Consider the following 21,002-nt stretch of genomic DNA (forward strand, 5'->3'; position numbering starts at 1 on the left):
AAATGTGATTCTATTTATATTTAAAAATATATATTTATGTTAACTATTGAATTTCTTAGCGGATATACTCTTTTATCTTGTCTCTTCATTAATTTTGACCATGGCCGCAGCTCAATGTGCAATAGCCAACTACTATTAAGGGCTAGTTTGGGATTGCTGTCACTTTTGAAGAAAGTTGCTTCAATCTGTGCTTTGAAATTAATTAGCTGTAAAGTAAAGCAGCTACATGTTTGGTAAACAATATTTTTAAAGTGCAGTTAGTACAAAAAGTATTGTCAAAATCATTTGGTAAATTTTAATATAAAAATGTTGTAACTGTGAATAATGACTAAATTAATTAGTTTTCATCACTGTTTCTGGTTTTATGCCATCAGATATGGATAATACTTTAATTACTGAAATTAAATTAAATTGAATAATGTTGTGTTTTCCAAATCTTAAGTTATACATATTTGACATATAATTAACTGTTTGGGATTGCTTCAGAAATGATTAAAAGCATTTTTTAGACAAATATATACACTTCTTAACAAACAAACTTAAAAGTGCTTATAGGTGATAAGATTAAAGGTTCATTTGGGAGTGATTCTGAATAGGTCAAAAAACACTTCTATGGAGAATCACTTCTCTATATAATCACTTTAAGTGGTTTTAAGTGATTTTATGGAGAAATATATAAGAGGTGCTTTTGCCTAGAAACACTTAAAATCACTTAAAGTGATTATGGAGAAGCACATGGGGGGGCGTTTCTCAACAGAAGTAATTCTAGCCTATGGTTCGTTTGAGAATAATTCTAGATGTGTCAAAAATCACTTTTATAGAGAATCACTTTAAGTGGTTTAAATGATTTTATAAAGCAAGCATGTGTAAATCCCCATAAGTAATTCTGACTCCTAAACGAACCATAAGAAGTGTTTTCCAAAAGTCACTTCCAAGTACTTTTAAATTTTTTTGACAAAAAAACAAAAAAAGAAGTTTTGAATTTTTAATACAAATTTGGATGTAGTTGTAATAACTAAAGATTAAAAGAAAGGGTGATTTTATTAGCACCCCAAAATTTGCTCTTTGCACTCCACATTCTCTTTACACCCCACTAAATTTTAGTAAAATTTAAAATTGCTCATAATACCCCATTTTTTTTCCCTAGATTAGCCTCATAAACCTCAGTTCTTAACTTACCTTGTTTCAGTGGGAGTCCACTGAATTTGTTTCAATTTTACAATAGCTGTCCACCGAATGTGTTTCTGTTTTTACAGTGGTAGTCTACCGAACTTATTTCCTTTTTTCAATGGTAGTCTACTGAATTTTTTTCTTGTCTCAGTGAATTCGTTTCTTGTTTCAGTGATCTTCTACCGAATTCGTTACTGAGTTTGTACTTAATATTATTATTTTTTATATGAAGAGGACTGATAGAGGTAAAATTATAAATTTGTTATAACTTCCACTTTTTCAATTTTGTACTTTTTACTAACGCATTGAATTCAAATTCATTACAGGAGCAAGACGAGCGTATATTGTCTTTTACTAGGCAGCTGGTGGCATTAGGGGAAACAGTTACATTATGTACAAGACCTTCCCAAGTTTATCAAGCAGTTGAGACCGTGCAGCAGATTTTAGAGGGTACAAACATATGGTCTACCATGACATATCAATGTCGCCATGGTTAACTGACTTGCTAGCATGTGTCTAGTAGAGCTCATGAAACTTTTGTTGTTTTGATTAGTTATTGCATGTTTGTATTAGAACTCATGGAACTTTGGAACTTTAGAACTCATTCAGACCTTTATGAAGTTTGTCCCACCAAATAAAGGAATATAAGAAAATATATAGAATTATTATATTTATAATCTCAATTCAGTAGTGGGTGCATTTTCGTCAGTCATTAGGATGACCGTATCTATAGTAGCTACATTCTCCACTCTCGGAAGTTGTTGAAATGCATTCACAAATGCTTGGCACCTCGAGTACAAATGTGTTACATTGCATATGTCACTTTGTTCAACATATGTCACTTTGTTCATGCCATATTCTAGAAAATGGTGGTATAGGATGATCTAGAGACAAATGAACATACAAAACAAGAATTCATTGATACACACATAGCATATAAAGTTAAACTATGTAGCGTAAACAAATAAATTCAAACATGGACATAGTGATCATCATCAACAAAACCAATGGCCATCTCATGTAGCTTGGTTTGATTAAACTGAGAAAGGAAGAAATGTAACGCATTGACACTTGCTTAGAAGAATTAAAACCACATTATAACATGTGGCGATAATATGCCCTTATCATCATCCAACAAAAGAATGGTGCAAAAATCCATTACATATTCTGTTTTAACATTGTTTCTTTCAGTAGGGGTGCCATCTTGTTTTTGTTCTTTCAATGGGAGTAAGGTCAAAATAGCTTGCGTTAAATTTGTAGTTGATAATAAGTTACTGAAAAAATAAATATATTTTGGTTTGTTGCCACTGAATTGTAGATAAAAATTCGATAATACACCATCAAACACCGTTCCATGTTACTAGGGGTGGGCATCTCATCCGAATTATCCGCGTACCGACCATACCGTACCGACGATTTGGTTTGGTTTGGTTAAATAATTATTTTTTAATTTTAATTATTCCGATCCGATCTGTACCAAGATATTTGGTTTGGTTAACGGAACAGTATTTCTAACCCAACAGAACCCCGTACCTATCCGATATTTATACTTATTCTATTATTTAAATACAAAACAAGAAATTAAAGATAAATACAATCAGCACTTTGTATCACTTCTTTATCACCATTGTATCACTGCTTCATCACAATTTTATCACTTCTTTATCACTCAGGTACTGTAGCACTTTTTGGTCAGAGATGAATTTATGAATTTCCTATGTTTTTCAGTTTCGACCTTTGTCCCCTTTTTTACCTATAACTTTCCAACCGTTGATCCAAATTTTATTTTCTTTATATGGTTGGATTCAGCATGAAAAACAAAAGAACCCTTTGCGAAAAAAAATGTCAAAATCATTTACATAAATGTAGAGAATTCAGTAAAATAACACTTAAATGTTCAAACAACAAACACAAGTGGCTCCCATTACATCTTGAGTATATATTGAATGATATAGTGACTAAGTTATTTGATTTCATACTTGGATGAATTAGACTATTGGATTTTTATATTTTACAATGATAATTTGGTGTATTTGTTCAAGAACTTATGTTATGTGAAAGTATTATAAATTGTATTTTTATTAGTATGTTTTTATTACTGTACTACCGGCGTACCGAACCAATCCGAACCAAATATTAGATTAACCGATCTGAAGTCTACCGAAGTCTTTGGTTTGGTTAACGGAAGAGAAAATGGTCTACCGAAGTCTTTAGTTTGGTTAACGGAAGAGCCTTCTACCGTTCCGAACCGATCCGTGCCCAGGCCTACATGTTACGGTGGATCTCCATTGCATATTAAGTTAACGGCCTGTTAAACACAATCGAAATAAGTGCAATGTTTCGATGGCATCCCATCGAATTTACCCATCACGTTCGGTTCTAGTGTGCTGAACGCAACCAGTGACCATCATGAAATCCAAAACTTCAAAAATGCCAAAATATGAAAAATCAGTTTTAGTGCAAAATACGATTTAGGCTAAAAATGATGGCTCATAAGTCAATATATACTTCATAATAAAATCCCATAAAATCAAGTTTTCTTATTTGATATGTAAGGAATAAAAGCCGCCAACAATTATCTTGAGAAAATGGTTATTCCGAAAAACCATTTTTCATACTTAGTCAAATTTCAACATCATCTTTCTTCTCCCTACTGCTCTCGACTTTATTCAGAGGCATGGTTGTCTCATCAAAGACAACTTCTCGACTGACAACCTTTTTCCTGTTGTTAATATCCCAAAGCTTGAAACCCTTCACTCCTTTCTCAAAACCTAAGAATATGCAATGTGTAGACTTTGGTTTGAGCTTGGACCTTTCATCACTTGGAATATGTGCGTAAGCACTACAGCCGAATACCCTGAGCTTAGAATAGTCCACTGGCTTCTTAGACCATACCTTTTCTGCACTCTTAAAACTGAGAACTGTATATGGTGATTTGTTAATCAAATAACTTGCATGATTAACAGCCTCTACCCAAAAACTATCAGGCAATCCTACATGAAATCGCATGCTCCTCTCTCTCTCTCTCTCTCTCTCTCTCTCTCTCCATAAGAGTTCGGTTCATCCTCTCAGCAACTCCATTTTGTTGGGGATTCTTCTTTACTGTGTAGTGCCTTATGATGCCTTCTTGCTTGTTGTAATCGGTAAACTCATTACTTGTATATTCACCTCCATTGTCACTTCTCAAGTACTTGATCTTTCTTCCAGTTTGATTCTTAGTTTCTGTTTTCCATTCCATGAACTTTGCAAAAACCTCGAATTTCTACTTCATGAAATAAACCCAAACCTTCCTAGAAAAATCATCCATGAAAGTAACAAAATACCTGGCTCCACCATTTGATTTGGTTGGTGCAGGGCCCCAAACATCTGAGTGAATATAGCTGAGTTGCTCTTTGCTTCGGTTATCTGTACTACTACTCGTGAATGATACCTTTCTTTGCTGTCCAAGAACACAATATTCACAAAAGTCCAGTTTGCAAGATGACACGCCTTCCAACAGGCCTTGCTTGTGTAATTCTTGCAACCCTTTCTGGCTTATGTGCCCGAGCCTATGATGCCAGAGTTCAGTCTTGTCTTCTATACCTTGATTTACAGAAACAGTTGCTCCCCGATAGTGGTCCCAATTAACTTATACAGCTTATTGGGTTGTAGGTCACCTCGCATTACCACTAGTGATCCTTTGGCTACCTTGAGTATTCCTTTTTTAGACTTGTACCCATAACCGGCCTTATCTAAAGTGCCCAAAGAAATCAAATTCTTTTAGTCTAAGGACATATCTAACGTTCACTCGTATCATCTCATTAAACATTCTAATTCGAACAGTGCCGATTCCTTTTACAGGACATGAAGAATCGTCCCCCATTAAAACTTCCCCGCTGCTGACTTCTTTGTAAGTATCGAACCATTCTCTTACTGCACACATATGAAAAGTGCATCCGGTATCCAAAATCCAATTTATGAAAGCCTTGGAGCCTGATGTTACTGAAAGAAGCTCCCTATCACTCTCATGCTCGGTGACGCACTAGCTGAACCTGAGCTTCCTTCCTTCTTGGCTTTCTTCTCTTTCCAAATCTTGCAGTTCCTCTTCCAATGATCGGCTGAACCACATTCGAAGCAACCTTCCTTCTTTTCCTTTTTCTTCTTGGATTTTGACCTACCTCTGTTGCTGTTTTCTCTTCCTTTGTCTTTTGCCCCCTCTCTTTGCCTTTGGCATAAAGGCCTTGAGAGCTTTCAGTTATATCATCTAGTTAGCATATGACTGAAGAGCTTGAATTATGTCTTCAAGCTTCAGGGACTCTTTTCCAGACATTATAGTTGTTCGAAAGTGCTTGAAAGACGAAGGTAGAGACCTCAGCAAGATGATAGCCATATCATCATCTTTGTAAGTTTCTTCGACCTTTTGAAGATTAGTTATGCAATTCTGGAACCTGCATACGTGATCTTCAGTATCACCTCTTTCTTCCAGTCGAAGTCCGAATAGTTCATCCTTTAGAAAAAGTTTATTGGACATGGTTTTGCCCATATAAACATTCTTCAACTTTTTCCATGCTTCTTGGGCGGTCATCTTTTTGGTGATGTGTGACTAAACTAATCTTGTGAGATGGATCTCGATGGAACTCTTGGTTTTCTTGAGAACCTTAGTCCGTGCTGTGTCTGTCATGCTTGCTGGCTTCTCACCGCCGAGTGCATCATCCAAATCTTGCTGTATCAAGACGTTCTTCATCATCCTTTGCCAGTTCGCAAAGTCATCCTTGCCGTCAAAGGGCTTTAACGCAGGTCCTAGATTCGCATTCATCTTCCCTTTAGACATCGTAGAATCCCTTAACCTGGCTCTGATACCAATTGTTAAATTACCCGGACACTAGATCTTGCTCTTTAATGTAACCAACGACAATAGACTAAACTAGCAAATATTAGAAAACTTAGAAACACACAAGAATTATACTAGTTCGGCAGAACTTTTGCCTACGTCTAGTTGTGATTTCTCTAGGTAGAGAAATCACCGCTTCTTTGATTAATAATAGAGATTACAGAACTTTGGCAACCCTAGAACTAATCTCAAAACTCTCGGTTGTCTCTGGCTGTTTTTCCCTTGTAAAATAAGCCTGCACCCTATTTATAGATATAGAGTTGGCTTACATGTCCCAAGGCTAATTGAATTCCTATTCCTAAATGGATTAGGAAATTACACTTATCCAAATCCTAATAGACTTCTAGAAATTCAAACCTAAATTGAATAAGGAAAACTGAAATTCTTTCCTAATCCCTCTAGGACAAGAATTGGTATACCTCTAATTTTCCTAAAACAATCCTAAACCAACTAGGACATATTTGACGAGCCAAAATCCTAACATATCCCCCATAAAGGTCTAGACAAAGAGCAAATGTAAGCTCATGACAATTTGTTTTGCTGTAATCTCTCTATTGGAGTGTGCTTTTTTCTTTTATATTTCATTTTTAAATTTTTTGTTGTAGAGAATAGTAAGAAGCTTGAGTTAAACTTGATTTGGTGCTTAACAATACTTTTGAGTTTTTTATTTTTAAATTTTTTTATTAATAAATTGGTCACACATTTTTCTAGATGCAAAGTTGCATAGTTTTCAACTTGAATTGGCAAAACTTGCGATACAATAAGCAGAGCTTAAAGTGTTGTGGATAAGGCATCTTATTTTACATGTGACACGTGCCCTAATAGAATTTGGTTGTAAATCTTCAAATGTATTATAGTTGTCATTAAATTAAGTCTAATAATGTGATTGCTAAAAGGCCTTGTAGCTAATGCATTAATACCCTGAAGTGGAACATGCATCACTGTAGGAAGATGCAGGACAAAGTTCTTTCCCCCTCATATTGGTTGCGCCTATATGGTTTAACTTCTATATCTGTCCAGTTGCAGGAATTAACAAATAATGCAGCAGAGTATGTTCGGTTATGGATAGAGCAGCATGTCAAGGTAAAATGCTCAGGAATGACATCAATTGAATGAACTCGGAATTTACCTTCCTTTTTGTTTTTCTAATGGGTTATCTCCATAAGTTAAATCTCTTAGTCTTCTATAATAGGTATTTGGATGACCATTAAGAATATCCTGAATCAGATTTTCCATTATTTTGGGTGAATATTAGTGCATGACTAAGATTGTATTTCAATTTGGTGGTCAATTGTAATGGTTGGAAATGAAAGAATAGTTTTATTATGTTAAACCTTTTGTTCCACTGAAATGTTTGTCATATTCAGATTTCATCTTTAGGAAGCTTCTGCTTGGAACATTTGAGGAGGATCTTTATCTCCAGATCATCGTGTCTAATTTACTTGTGACAATTTGTCTTTATTCAAGCCATTAAAATTTTCAGTCTATATGTAATGCCAGTGTACATAAGAATGGTTTCTTCCCTTATTCTTGTGTTCAATATACCTATGTGCCCTTTCGATGTATGATAGTATCTCTTTACAGATCGAAGACGACTTGAGATGCTATTTCTCATCTAACACCTTGTTTGAAATCTCATTTAGAATAGTTTTTATATATATATATATATATCAATGCCATATGACGACCACTGATACCTTCAATTTACTTCAAAACTCTTTTCTTCGTTGTCTTATTAGACTGTTTTGTATTCAATTTTTCATCTGCAGAGAATACAACACGAACTGATATATCTCATAGCAGAAGGGCAAGGTTGTCAAGTGCAGTGAGAAAAAGGTTGTCATTGGATTTAGTTCATAATTCCGATGGATACATTTTAGAAAGTAAATTTTCACACAAACAATTTTATACCATGAAATTCAAGATTCTTTTATCCCCAAAATGTTGGTGGATCCGTATTTTTTGTTGTTGTATTTATGGGTTTAACCCGTATTATTTCTTATAAATAAAATCCATTTTTTTATTCTTGCCTAATGGGCTAGTAGCTGGAAATCATTAGAATGAGAGGTATTGGAAAGGATTTAAATTCTCATTCTCCAACATCACTGGTATAAATAAAATAATTGAAGAAATAACTCTAACCTAATTTGCAAATACAAATTTATAAATAAACCCAATCCTAGACATGTATTTATAAAAAAACCCAAGCACTATTTAAACATAGAAACACACCCAAAATTAACCTCAAAGTCAACTTTTTGGGTGTGTTTATAAATGAGTTTTGAGTGTGTGTAATGATGGGTTTTGGGTGTGTTTATATGTTTAAATAGTGCTTGGGTTTTTTAATAATTTCAACCCCCATTTTGGGTGTTTTAGTGAAACTCCCATTTGCAAAAGTGGTATTTTAGCCCTAAACCCTAAAATAACATGACAAAATTGTATATTTTCGGCTATACTATTTAAATATATTACTTTAATGGTACAGCCATGCGGCTCTACGCTTTGAATACATCCGAATATTTTAAAGGTATAGCCAATTGGCTATACTCTTTAAATTCATTCAAAACGAACTCGACGCTTGCACTCGCAGTCACACAGCCATTTAGCTTACAAACTTCACAGAGCTCTCTCTCTCTCTCTCTCTCTCTCTCTCACAACACAAGCTTCGATTTTTTTTTCTTTCGTTTCGGCTGCTGCATTGATTAGATTGGATTGGACTCTCTCTATGAAAACCATCAAATGTCATTCAGCTATTGAAATCTCCACTAAGATAACAAGTCTGATGTTATAAGGGAGCTAGGCGGCCTGGGCGGATCTAGGCAGCGCCTAGGCGGCTCTAGGCGGCCTGGGGTGATCTAGGCGGCGCCTAGGCGGCCTGGGCGGTTCTAGGTGGCCTGGGCGGGTCTAGGCGTTGCCTAGGCGGGCTGGGCAGCCATCAAATGTCATTCAACTGTTGAAATCTCCACTAAGATAACAACTCTGGTGCTATAAGGGAGCTAGGCGGCGCCTAGGCTGCCTGGGGTGATCTAGGCGGGCTGGGCGGTTCTAGGCGGCCTGGGCAGGTATTCTTGCATGCATCCTCTGCAAATGGTCGTGCGGGTATTCTTCTTAGTAGTTACAATTCTGACTTCTTAGTGGTAGTACTTGCGTAGAATAAAAGACGAGCTAGGCGGCCTGGGCGGATCTAGGCGGCTCTAGGCGGCCTGGGGTGATCTAGGCGGCGCCTAGGCGGCCTGGGCAGGTATTCTTGCATGCATCCTCTGCAAATGGTCGTGCAGGTAGTACTTGCGTAGAATAAAAGACGAGTGCTTGTGCGAATTGGGCATTCTGCCTTGTTTATATTATTACATTCTACATCCAGCATATGGGTTGATTAGCTAGAGATATATATGTTTTTGTCTGTAAGGACAATATGCAGCACTTGCACTTAACGGGTACGCTAATTGTTTCTGAAAAAGACGCAGCTTTGATTTATCTAATTATTTATTTTTAACAATTACTCTTTGACTCGGATGATTTGTTCCTTAAGAAAGTAGAGTTTTCAGGGTTTACGGTTTGATGGGGATTCTTCCTTATGGATGATGCCATGCATGAATGTTGAACTTGCTGACTCGATAAGCAAAAGAGGAATATTCAGCGTGCAGCAACTATTGTATCTCCCCAAGGCAACTTTGCAGACCATGATTGGAAATTTTCCTGCTTCAAAATTGTATCAGGTACGGACTTCTAAGATAGTTGACGCATGGCTGACTAACCCACTGGTCAAGATTTAACATGACTGGACAACTTTTTGATTGGGCGGGGTAGGTTATTGAAATACAAGTCAGTTATTGGCTTTCAGGCATGTTAACTGATTTCAGTAGCTTTGCATCTAGAATATTTTGTTCTTCTAGGATCTGCACCCTTTTCCACGCATTGAAGTGAAATTAAAACTTCAGCGGAAAGTCTCGCTCTTTAGACATCACACTGGTGAACACCAATTTCCGGCAAGAAAGTGGAACACCTCAACATGGGAATCATATGCTCTCGTAAGAGAGTATCTTTCTCTCATCACTTGGTTATTCACATGGAGTTACCACCAGCTATGGACAAGAAAATGGAAGGTGGCTGAAGACAAAGCAAGGGATACACTGTTTGGATATTATGGTACATAATTGAGATTTCATTTGGATTTATAGGTTTTGCTTTCTGCTATATCCAATGGGGGGAAAGACAAACACTATACTGAATATTTTGCAGGTCTTATTTTGCTGTGTATACATTTCCTCCTATTGCTTTGGCTATTATAGGATCATTCTACTTGAATTTGAAGCCAAGGGAGTCAATAAGAAGGTAGTGCATGTTATTATGTCATTGGGTTATGATCACTCAAGATGCCAATTTAACTTCTGCTTGTGTGCTTTAATTTTGATAGCAGAAAAGGTTGGAAATTGACTGCTGGCTTCTCAATTTCATTGGTAGTGAGCACCCTTCTGGGTGTTTTGTCCACTCTAGAAATACTAGCAGTCTTCCTCTTTATCCTGTTCTTAGCTTGGAATTTTTATGCACGCATCTCAAATGATTTCAAGAACTTGAAGCCTGCTAAATCACTAATGCTTAATTCGTGAGTTCTAAATCCGAAAGTTTTCTATTTCGAACTTTTGGAACAAGAACTTCATCATGATTGACGCTTAAACTGTATCTCAGATGGCAACTCAAGTACCTAAAGGTGGAAACTCGGTTTGGTTTGCTGCTTTTTCTTCTTTTCCCTATATTAAGAGGTCTGGCCTTATTTCGGTTGCTTGGCATCCAGTTTGAAGCTTCTGTAACAACAATTTCTAGCACCCTTTTACCACCACTATATCGCTACTGTATCACCAAGGTATTACCATTTTATTGCTTTTTAGACAGAAACAAATTATGCACTTCCTTTGTTTTTCAGTTTTGCCATATGTCCATTTTTTGACCTTTAAGTTTTCTACCCATTACGCAAATTTTGTGTTCTATATATGATTGGATTGAGCACAGAAAAATGAAGAAAACTACATGGACCAAATGTCAAAAATAGATACAAAAAAGAGTAGAAGTCAGTGGAAACGAACATGTCGTTTCAAATATTATATTCATGGATTATAGCCGAACGGCTATACTTTTAAATGTTATGTTTAAAGAGTATTGCAGAGCGGCTGAACTTTTAAAATATTCTATTTTGCGAGTATATCTGAGCGGCTATACTTTTTAAATATAACAACAAAAATCTGGATTTCTCTATAGCAAAGATGAGCCTTGAGATAATGAATCAATTAGACATGGTATGTGTTTATGTTCTAGATTTGTTCCTCTGTGTGCGCTTAGGGTTGAGATAAATTTATGCCTTGTTTATGTGTTGCACAAGTATGAGAAGTGATATAATGACGTTGCTTATCTTTCAAGTGCCCCGTGTCATATTTCCTAAATATATTCGAATATTTAAAAAGTATAACGGCACGTCTATATTCGAATAATAATATAATTACTAATTGAAGTAATTAAAAAAGGCTAAGATATTACTTAATCTATATATATATATATATATATATATAAAGCAAACGGCAGATAATTGTGAAATATTCAAAATACTAGAAAATGCCCATGGTTAATTCAAACATTAAGAATTAAAATTATTAATTAAATGCGGATAATATGGTAAATTCACTTTTTTATATTAAAAAAATTAAAATTAAAAACAAAACAAAATAATAGATTCAACTTTTATGGAACATAACTGCCCATATTATCTTTTTTTTTATTCTAAAAATAAAATAAAAAAGAGAAAAAAAGAAAACCAATTAGCGCATCCTGCCTAGTATATATATTAAATTAAGGAAGTTGGGCAAAAAATAAAAGTAAAGAAATTAATTTTATATTTTAAAAATAAATACATAAAGAGTACCAATCGCGACAGCATTTCGTCAGTGTCGGAAACTATTGCGAATTAGACCTCTCCTGAGGTAAGTTTCCTATGTCGACGAAATGTCGTAGAGAGAGGTCTAATCTAGTAGAATTGGGCCGAGATAGACCTATGTCGACGAAAGTTCATCGAGAGAGATTTTTTTAAATAATAAGTATAAGCTTAGTATCTTCAGGTTAGTAAATTTTTATTTTAAATTTTAAATTTAGAAATTCAATAAAATTTTAGCCTTATTTAATTACTTTCATTAGTAATTATGTTTTAATCATCATTTTTTTGTGAATAATTAGTATTAAATGTTTTAATTAAATTCATAAATATATTACTTAATAAATAGTAATTGGTTTTTTAATTTTTTTAAAATAAAATACTTAAATACTAATGATTCACTAAGTAAATAATAACTTAAAACATAACTACTAAATAATGTAATTACGTTTAAAATATTATGTTTATATAGCTTTACAAAAACAAATTTATGTCCAGGGCGCTAATTAGTATAGCCTGGTGGCTATACATGTTTTTCCATTATTTTTTTAAAAAAAGTATAGTCGAGAGGCTTTACCCGGTATTTTCTTAACATCAGTAATTCTAGCCTATGGCTTGTTTGAGAATGATTTTAGATGTATCAAAAATCACTTTTATAGATAATCACTTTAAGTGGTTTAAATGATTTTATAAAGCAAGCACATGTAAGGTACTTCTCACCATAAGAAATTCTGACTCCCAGACGAACCCTAAGAAGTGTTTTCCACAAGTCACTTCCAAGTACTTTTAAATTTTTTTGACAAAAAAACAAAAAAAGAAGTTTTAAATTTTTAATAAAAATTTGGATGTAGTTGTAATAACTAAAGATTAAAAGAAAGGGTGATTTTATTAGCACCCCCAAATTTGCTCTTTGCACTCCACATTCTCTTTACACCCTACTGAATTTTAGTAAAATTTAAAATTACTCACTATATCCCATTTGTTTTCCTAGATTACCCTCATAAACCTCAGTTCTTAACTTACCTTGTTTCAGTGGGAGTCCATCGAATTTGTTTATGTTTTACAGTAGCTATCCACCGAATGTGTTTCTATTATACCATGAAATTCAAGATTCTTTTATCCCCAAAATGTTGGTGGATCCGTATTTTTTGTTGTTGTATTTATGGGTTTAACCCGTATTATTTCTTATAAATAAAATCCATTTTTTATTCTTGCCTAATGAGCTAGTAGCTGGAAATCATTAGAATAAGAGGTATTATAAAGGATTTAAATTCTTATTCTCCAACATCACTAGTATAAATAAAATAAGGGAGTTTCACTAAAACACCCAAAATGGGAGCTGAAATTATAAAAAAAACCTAACACCCAAAACACTTTATAAACACACCCAATGCCCATCATTACACACACTCAAAACTCATTTATAAACACACCCAAAAAATATACAATTATTGATTTTGGGTGTGTTCCTATGTTTAAATAGTGCTTGGGTTTTTTTATAAATACATGTCTAGAATTGGGTTTATTTATAAATTTGTAATAAAATAATTGAAGAAATACCTCTATCCTAATTTGCAAAAGTGGTATTTTAGCTCAAAACCCTAAAATAACATGACAAAATTGTATATTTTCGGCTATACTATTTAAATATATTACTTTAATGGTACAGCCATGCGGCTCCACTCTCTGAATACATCCGAATATTTTAAAGGTGTAGCCAATTGGCTATACTCTTTAAATTCATTCGAGACGAACTCGACGCTTGCACTCGCAGTCACACAGCCATTTCGCTTACAAACTTCACAGAGCTCTCTCTCTCTCTCTCTCTCTCTCTCTCTCTCTAACTCAAGCTTCGATTTTTTTTTCTTTCGTTTCGGCTGCTGCGTTGATTGGATTGGATTGGACTCTCTCTATGAAAACCATCAAATGTCATTCAGCTATTGAAATCTCCACTAAGATAACAAGTCTGATGTTATAAGGGAGCTAGGCGGCCTGGGCGGATCTAGGCAGCGCCTAGGGGGCACTAGGCGGCCTGGGGTGATCTAGGCGGCGCCTAGGGCGGTTCTAGGCGGCCTGGGGTGATCTAGGCGGCGCCTAGGCGGGCTGGGCGGTTCTAGGCGGCCTGGGCGGGTCTAGGCGGCCTGGGCGGCCATCAAATGTCATTCAGCTCTTGAAATTTCCACTAAGATAACAACTCTGGTGCTATAAGGGAGCTAGGCGGCGCCTAGGCGGCCTGGGGTGATCTAGGCGGGCTGGGCGGTTCTAGGCGGGCTGGGCGGGTCTAGGCGGCCTGGGCAGGTATTCTTGCATGCATCCTCTGCAAATGGTCGTGCGGGTATTCTTCTTAGTAGTTACAATTCTGACTTCTTAGTGGTAGTACTTGCGTAGAATAAAAGACGAGCTAGGCGGCCTGGGCGGATCTAGGCAGCTCTAGGCGGCCTGGGGTGATCTAGGCGGCCTGGGCAGGTATTCTTGCATGCATCCTCTGCAAATGGTCGTGCAGGTAGTACTTTCGTAGAATAAAAGACGAGTGCTTGTGCGAATGGGGCATTCTGCCTTGTTTATATTATTACATTCTACATCCAGCATATGGGTTGATTAGCTAGAGATATATATATTTTTGTCTGTAAGGACAACGTGCAGCACTTGCACTTAACTGGTACGCTAATTGTTTCTGAAAAAGACGCAGCTTTGATTTATCTAATTATTTATTTTTAACAATTACTCTTTGACTCGGATGATTTGTTCCTTAAGAAAGTAGAGTTTTCAGGGTTTATGGTTTGATGGGGTTCTTTTCAGGGTTTATGGTTTGATGGGGATTCTTCCCAAGGCAACTATTGTATCTCCCCAAGGCAACTTTGCAGACCATGATTGGAAATCTTCCTGCTTCAAAATTGTATCAGGTACGGACTTCTAAGATAGTTGACGCATGGCTGACTAACCCACTGGTCAAGATTTAACATGACTGGACAACTTTTTGATTGGGCGGGGTAGGTTATTGAAATACAAATCAGTTATTTGCTTTCAGGCATGTTAACTGATTTCAGTAGCTTTGCATCTAGAATATTTTGTTCTTCTAGGATCTGCACCCTTTTCCATGCAACGAAGTGAAATTAAAACTTCAGCGGAAAGTCTCGCTCTTTAGACATCACACTGGTGAACACCAATTTCCGGCAAGAAAGTGGAACACCTCAACATGGGAATTATATGCTCTCATAAGAGAGTATCTTTCTCTCATCACTTGGTTATTCACATGGAGTTACCACCAGCTATGGACAAGAAAATGGAAGGTGGCTGAAGATAAAGCAAGGGCTATACTGTTTGGATATTATGGTACATAATTGAGATTCATTTGGATTTATAGGTTTTGCTTTCTGCTATATCCAATGGGGGGAAAGACAAACACTATACTGAATATTTTGCAGACAAACACTATACTGAATATTTTGCAGGTCTTAAGTTCGCTGTGTATACATTTCCTCCTATTGCTTTGGCTATTATAGGATCATTCTACTTGAATTTGAAGCCAAGGGAGTCAATAAGAAGGTAGTGCATGTTATTATGTCATTGGGTTATGATCACTCAAGATGCCAGTTTAACTTCTGCTTGTGTGCTTTAATTTTGATAGCGGAAAAGGTTGGAAATTGACTGCTGGCTTCTCAAATCCATTGGTAGTGAACACCCTTCTTGGTGTTTTGTCCACTCTAGAAATACTAGCAGTCTTCCTCTTTATCCTGTTCTTAGCTTGGAATTTTTATGCACGCATCTCAAATGATTTCAAGAACTTGAAGCCTGCTAAATCACTAATGCTTAATTCGTGAGTTCTAAATCCGAAAGTTTTCTATTTCGAACTTTTGGAACAAGAACTTCATCATGATTGACGCTTAAACTGTATCTCAGATGGCAACTCAAGTACCTAAAGGTGGAAACTCGGTTTGGTTTGCTTGCAGAAGTCTGCCTGGCTTTTCTTCTTTTCCCTATATTAAGAGGTCTGGCCTTGTTTCAGTTGCTTGGCATCCAGTTTGAAGCTTTTGTAAGATACCATATATGGCTTGGGACTGCAATGATATTTTTTGCCACTTTCCATGGTACAAGCACTTTGTTCATTTGGGGGTTCAGCCACTTTATCCAGGAGGAGGTAAATCCTAGTCCTTTTTCATTTGGATCATTTCAATCATCTGGTTTTCTGTTCGGTGTTAACTCTGCCGTATTATTTTGGTATTGGCATTATTTAGTTTTGCTGATCTTTTTGGTGCAATTCATTCAATCGCAGATATGGGAATGGCAGAAAAGCGGGCGGATGTACCTTGCTGGGGAGATCTGTCTGGTCACAGGGTTAGTGATTTGGATTACATCACTTCCTCAAATAAGGAGAAAACAGTTTGAAATATTTTACTACACACACCATCTCTACATGGTTTTTCTGGTATTCTTCTTGTTTCATGCTGGAGACCGTCACTTCTACATGGTTTTCCTTTTCCCTGGAATTTTTCTGTTTGGCCTTGACAAGCTCCTTCTGATCATACAATCAAGACGCGAAACATGCATTCTTTCAGCACGAATCTTCCCCTCCAAAGCTATAGAGCTTATTCTACCAAAAGATCCAGGTAATTTTTCTAGACCTTGTTTACTAACCCGAAGATTTCTAAAATTGGAGAAATCATATGAAACATCACATTCCACTAATTGCAGGGCCCAAGTATACACCAACAAGCATTATATTTGTGAAGGTACCAAGTATATCCAAATATGAGTGGCACTCATTTAGCATTACTTCCAGCTCTAGGGTTGATGACAACACAATATCTATCATGATCAAATCCGAAGGATCGTGGACAAGTTCTCTCTCCCATATGATCCAAACTAGGCAAGAGTCGGATGGCGATCAGACGAAGTACATACCTATTGCAGTAGAAGGCCCTTATGGACCTGTCTCTATGGACTTCCTAAGGTGCATAAAAACATTAACTTTTCATTATAGAATATATATTGTTAAACTGCTAGTGATGATCAATTAGCATCTCAAAATCTGGTGAACATGAATTTGAAATCTTGTGCAGATATGATAGTCTACTTCTTGTTTCTGGAGGAATTGGAATAACCCCAGTTCTGAGCATCATACAGGAACTTGCTTCGTCCCAAAACGGCGGCATAAACAAATTCCTACCAAGAATGCAGCTCATATATGTTGTGAAGAAGTCCCAAGACATTTGTCTGTTGAACTCAATCTCACCTCTAATATTTGGCCAGCCAGCAGAAAAATGCCTTCTGAAAGTTAAAGTCTTTGTGACCCAAGAAGAGCAGTCTGATGCAACAGTAAGAGAACTAGTAAACGAGTTTTCTCAAGTGCAAACAGTGAACTTTGGCACAAAGTTCTTGAATTTTTCAATCAGTGAACTCGAAAACTCACTTTGGATGGCTGCCATAGCTGGAATTTCCGCTATCCTGTTTCTCATCTTTCTCATTATGTTCAACCACATTTTTGTTCCCTCCCAGAAAAATCCCACCAAGGAGAAGACTCCATCTTGGGTTGCAGATCTTCTTATCATATCTTCCTTCATTCTGGCATTAATTTGCAGCATCTTTGTAGCACTTGTTATAAGATGGAGAAGGCTAAAGAAACAGATTCGTCCTACCCCCCAAAAACAAAGCAAAGCTTAGAAAAAGGGTCAACACAAGCAAGTGATGCTCTTGAGGAACATGAAATCCATTTTGGAGGCAGGCCTAACTTTGAAGGTACTTGGATTCTTTTTTTATCCATGAAATCTTTTCCAAGTTCCAAACCCTTAAAAATTCCTTGTTCTGGCATACAAGACTAGGATATGTTTCTAACATTTGTTGAATTCAGCGGATATCTTTGCAAAGTTTCCAGATGAGACAGGTGGATCTGATATTGGAGTGTTGGTCTATGGACCTGAGACTACGAAGGAATCAGTGGGGCATCAATTTGCCAGAAAAATGTGGAGCTAAGAAGCAGAAACCCAATTTCAGCTTCCACTCCCTGAATTTCACACTCTAGTCTCACACCAGAAACCATAATAAAAAGTGAAGATAATAACAGTTAGATTTACATCCAAAATAGTATAGTGATCAATCAACTCTAGATATTTGGTATTTTAATCAACAGGTTTGTGTCTATCTAGATTGATCAGTTCTTGTAATTGCTTCTTAGGCTTCCAAGATAATGAATTTGAGCAATGTACATATATATATATATATATATAAATGTCTCTTATTGTAGTATAAATATGAACTTTAATGATTGGAATTTGGAACTTTGCCTTTTCTCAGTTGCTCTTCCACTGCAGATAGTTTACTTTTTATGGTGTGGAATAATGGGGTGCACTCGCCCAATTTGGGAAAATGTGGAATAATGTCTTTCTAGATTAAAATTCAAGTTTTTCAAAAAGCAATCAAATAATTATATCATAATCATGTTGGTTAATGGTTACAGGAAGATCCATGAGGAGTTAAATCTTTCATTTATAAAAAAAAAAGAACAGATAAAGGAGGAGCCAAGTCTAATTCAATTTATTTTACTTTTTTTTTTTTTTTTTTTTTGGGCTAAAAAGAGGATAATTCTTGTGTTCCTTTACTGCCTCAGTCTGACTGCGGTCAATTGGTACAGCGTCCGCCTTCTGGCCCTTGCCAACCATCAAATCAATGCTGGCATCCTGGTCAGTGGTTTCCCACAACTCAAGCGTCTCACCATCAGCCTCTATGGTGTCTCTTCTGCTTATCCCATAGGATGAACACTCTGATATCTGATCAAGAATGATGTCTTTCGTCAGAATTTCATTTCCTGAGCCAGATATTTCACGCTTCTTCATATAAAATATGCAGGACCAATCAAAAACTGCCAACCCATTATGGATAAGGAAATAAATGGAGTAAAGCTTTAAGTTCCAGAGAGAAAGAAGAAGAAGAGAGTATAGCTTTAATAAATGGATCATCACCTCAGTCCAATTTCCCATTGCAAATGGAATGTATAAACAGGCATGGAGATTACCTCTGATTCTTCTGTGTCTAATTTATGAGATGCGGCGTCTGTAAGTACATGCTTCTCGAGTGCTGTTGTACACTCCTTCAAAGGGATGACAAACGACAATCGGGAGGGGGGAAAAAAAAGTGCCAGTACAGCCGTTCGGCTATACTATAAAAACAGTTCAAAAATGGCTATACGACCCTTATATTTCCCTCCCTGCCTGGCTCGCTTCACTAAATCACTTCCCATCAAAGTCTTTAAGTTCACGGCCAAAAAAGAGGTGGGCAATAGCTCGTTTGAGCTCTCATGGCGCCTTCCAAGAAATGAAAAAAAAAAAAGCAAGTAAGATAGGAAACTAAAGAAAAACTTAAGCTTGGTTCCAGTTGAGCCTAAAGCCGCAGACTCTGGCTAGTGGGATAGTTTCTTCAACCCGAGGTTTTTCTTTTCACTAAGCTCAGTCTCCAATTACTCTGCTTCCAGCTTTTTAGTGGAATGCATTGAGATTACTTGCAGTTTTAACTAAATTATCTTTATATTTTCCTTATTTTGGAAAATCTATGACCCATAGAAATCTAGAACAGGTGGTGGATTTTGTTTTGTAATGTTAAATTCGGTAATGATGTTCATAATTAGAGCTCAAAACCTATCAACTGTGCTTTTGTTCAGTTAGGCTGTTGAAAAAATCGGCCTAGGCCATAGATGGGTCCTTTGTTTTTTTTTTTTTCCGACTTTGGCTAAATTATGAACTCACTTCAATTTATGATTGCCGCTATACGAAAATTGGCTTTTGATTATGTGTTTTGCATCCTAAAAAGAGAAAGTTGTGGTCGAAAAATTATTACTAGAGGGAGCAATAGAGATTTTACCCTGTAAAAGTAGTACGTAATTGTTAGGAATCTGGTTCGGCCTAAGTTGGATGAGTAGTTGGAAATCTGACTGAATCAGACTTAGGAATATACAGACACTGAAACATATAGTCGGGCTTTGCCTGTTGTCATAGACTATAAAACCGCAATTGGAAGGTTGACAAGTTTCACTTTGTTGTCTACATAAGTGCCTTTATCGGCGTCGTTTTTGGCAACGTTGAAATTGGAATAGTCTTAGCGGTACGTATCATTATTGTGTGTGATGGTAACTCCAGATCTAACAACTTAAAACTACGCATTATAACTAATATTTCTTTTTTCTTCTGTGTAGGTTGCAATATTTGTGATCAGGGTACTCTTGTTTGTGGCAAGGCCAAATTTCAGGGTTTACTGAAATGTTGAGCAGTGTCCCAATGCAAACAATGTTCTTGGAATTCTCATACTTGAGATTGATGCTCCCATTTACTTTGCAAATACCAACTACTTAAGAGAAAGGTACTAATTAATTAAACATGAGTAAGAACTAAAGATTTGGGGCTTAAGATAGATAATAGGGACTAAGGTTTTGTTGAGTTGTTCTTGAGGTGGTTGTACTATCTTTCTTTTTTCTAGTCATGTTTATGTTCTAGTGATTCAGAACTAAAGATTTGGGGCTTAATATAGATAAGTGGCTTATCTATGGGATTGGGAAAGACACATCCCACTTTGTTTGTGAAGGTTTGAATTAGACATTTGATTTTTATGATGATTGCACAAATTTTCATCTACAAATTGATTGAATAACTAGTGTAGTGCTTCAAGTTAACAGTCGCTTCTAACCAAGGTGCTTTCTGATAGTGCCACCATACTTATTAAACATAGAGACCTCCGTGTGTCATCCTTTTGATTCAAATAATTTCCAAGTGTTAAGTTGGTTAACTGGCCTAGCGTTTAAGCCATAAATTACTGAAAGTCTCATGATGAAAGAATTGATTGCTTCTAGAAAATGGTTGAAGAGGAGATAGAAAAAGTTAAAAGGAATTGCAAAGGACTCCACTGTTCCTTTTAGAGAAAGACTAAAGATCTTGGCTGGGGTGGTAACTCCTCAGGATATCGGTCGAGTTCTGCTGAGAAGAAGCTTGTATATGTATATAATGACAAACCAGTTCTTTCATGCCCCCAGCACATTTTTTACAAGGTAAACATTCAACATTT

The 21,002-nt window shown here is 36.3% G+C and overlaps 1 long non-coding RNA gene and 1 pseudogene across 3 annotated transcripts; one reads left to right on the forward strand and one right to left on the reverse strand.

Annotated features, from left to right (window-relative positions):
- Window positions 1–14,824: 14,824 nt before the first annotated feature.
- LOC103329659 (ferric reduction oxidase 8, mitochondrial-like) lies at window positions 14,825–18,224 on the forward strand (annotated as a pseudogene). The gene is made up of 9 exons (XR_513921.3): window positions 14,825–14,860; window positions 15,038–15,290; window positions 15,383–15,503; window positions 15,586–15,774; window positions 15,858–16,095; window positions 16,231–16,564; window positions 16,650–16,908; window positions 17,018–17,693; window positions 17,806–18,224. The product of XR_513921.3 is annotated as a ferric reduction oxidase 8, mitochondrial-like (transcript).
- A 239-nt stretch (window positions 18,225–18,463) lies between these two features.
- Window positions 18,464–19,042, reverse strand: LOC148918131 (uncharacterized). 2 transcript variants are annotated; one of them, XR_016126420.1, is made up of 2 exons: window positions 18,967–19,042; window positions 18,464–18,721 (listed from the first exon to the last, which is right to left on the reverse strand). It is a non-coding gene; the product is annotated as an uncharacterized LOC148918131 (long non-coding RNA). The 2 variants fall into 2 exon arrangements; XR_016126421.1 differs by having other exon boundaries at window positions 18,464–18,781; window positions 18,967–19,037.
- Window positions 19,043–21,002: the final 1,960 nt, after the last annotated feature.

Source organism: Prunus mume, linkage group LG4, assembly GCF_029339155.1.
Source record: "Prunus mume cultivar Tortuosa linkage group LG4, ASM2933915v1, whole genome shotgun sequence".
Lineage (NCBI taxonomy): Eukaryota > Viridiplantae > Streptophyta > Magnoliopsida > Rosales > Rosaceae > Prunus > Prunus mume.